The sequence below is a fragment of the Cololabis saira genome, chromosome 13, assembly GCF_033807715.1.
Source record: "Cololabis saira isolate AMF1-May2022 chromosome 13, fColSai1.1, whole genome shotgun sequence".
In the NCBI taxonomy this organism is placed as follows: Eukaryota; Metazoa; Chordata; class Actinopteri; order Beloniformes; family Belonidae; genus Cololabis; species Cololabis saira.
Window position 1 is genome coordinate 8736799 of NC_084599.1, and position 1508 is coordinate 8738306.

A 1508-nucleotide genomic window follows, 5' to 3' on the forward strand; every position below is an offset into this window, starting at 1 on the left:
GCTATATATTTGTTTTAGTCTTTTTTTCTGAGTTTTGTTGTGACACTCTGGAATATTTTCACATTCGATATTTGTAATCATCCAAATTGTTATAAAATCTTTCAGAAATATGAGGCTTTAATAATGGTTTGGACTCCTGCCTCCATGGACGCAAGACTCGTGGGAACCCGCGTGACGTTGCCAAGATTATAATGAAAACACACAAAGCAAACCTCATATTTGATTGAATCCTTGGAAGTTAACCACCGAGATGGTTCAACAAGCGATCAGCATGATTTCTGACCCTCATTTCTTGATGGAATTTGTAGAGTTCAAGTAAATTAGTGGGTTTCTTGGAGTGAACTTCTCGGTCAAAGCACAATTGCAAACACCACATTTACAAAAGGGTGCCAGAGAATTGATGGACTATTAGGAAAAACAACAACAATCTGATGCCCAGTGACGTAAGTGAGCTTTCTGTCTTGGACCACTCCTGTGGCTGCTTTGAGGACCGGGGGACGAAGCCATCCCCGTCCAACACCCGCGCCATGCTGACGCTCTGAGTAGCAGGCAGACAACTGGAGACGGGCTCAAGTGTTTATCAACTTGTTAAACATCTTGGCCTAATGTTGCCATGACTGACGCTGATGGCAGTCAAATGTCTTGTGCTCTCGCATGGATCTCACCAGATCTGGTTTTAAACAAAAATGCTCTACTGAGAGAGTAATTGGTCTTCATACAGCCCTGACACACCTGGGAAAACAGTTAAGTGAAGATGTTCATCTCTGCATTTAATACAGTCATCACCCACAAACTGCTCAACACACTGGATGTTTTCTGCGTAGGCCCTTCACTATAGCCGTGGACAGTACTTGAGTTGTAAAAAAAAATCAGGGGGGATGGTGGATTTTATCATATGGGGACAGATAATTTGTGCTGATTACAAATAATATAATATATTACAAATAATAGCAGTGACCAAAACACCTGCAGAAATACTGCAGGAATGACATAGCAGCAGTTAAATGCAGCCTTCTGTAAGCTTTAAATATCCACTGGGCTTACATCAAATACATCAAAACACAACAATAAAAAACAGTTTCCTGAACTTATCAATATGACTCTGTCCTTCACAGGATAAGTAACATGGATCACTGCAAAAACTCAAAAGAGAATATTTTTTTATAAGAATATTTGTCCTATTTCTAGTTAAAATGTCTAATTTTAGTAAAAAAATCTTATTAAACTTAAAACAAGACTCATCACTGGAAAAAACAACAATTTTCACCTGTTTCAAGTAGATTTTCACTTAAAATAAGTAGAAAAATCTGCCAGTGGAACAAGATTTTTTTGCTTGTAATGAGAAGATAAATCTTGTTCCACGGGCAGATTTTTCTACGTACCGTATTTATGTTTAAATTTACTTGAAACAGGTGAAAATTGTCAAATAAGTTATTTTTCTGGTGTTATTTTTCTGGTGATGACTAAATGTTGAAATAGCAGTAAAACCACATTAATTGATGAAATAA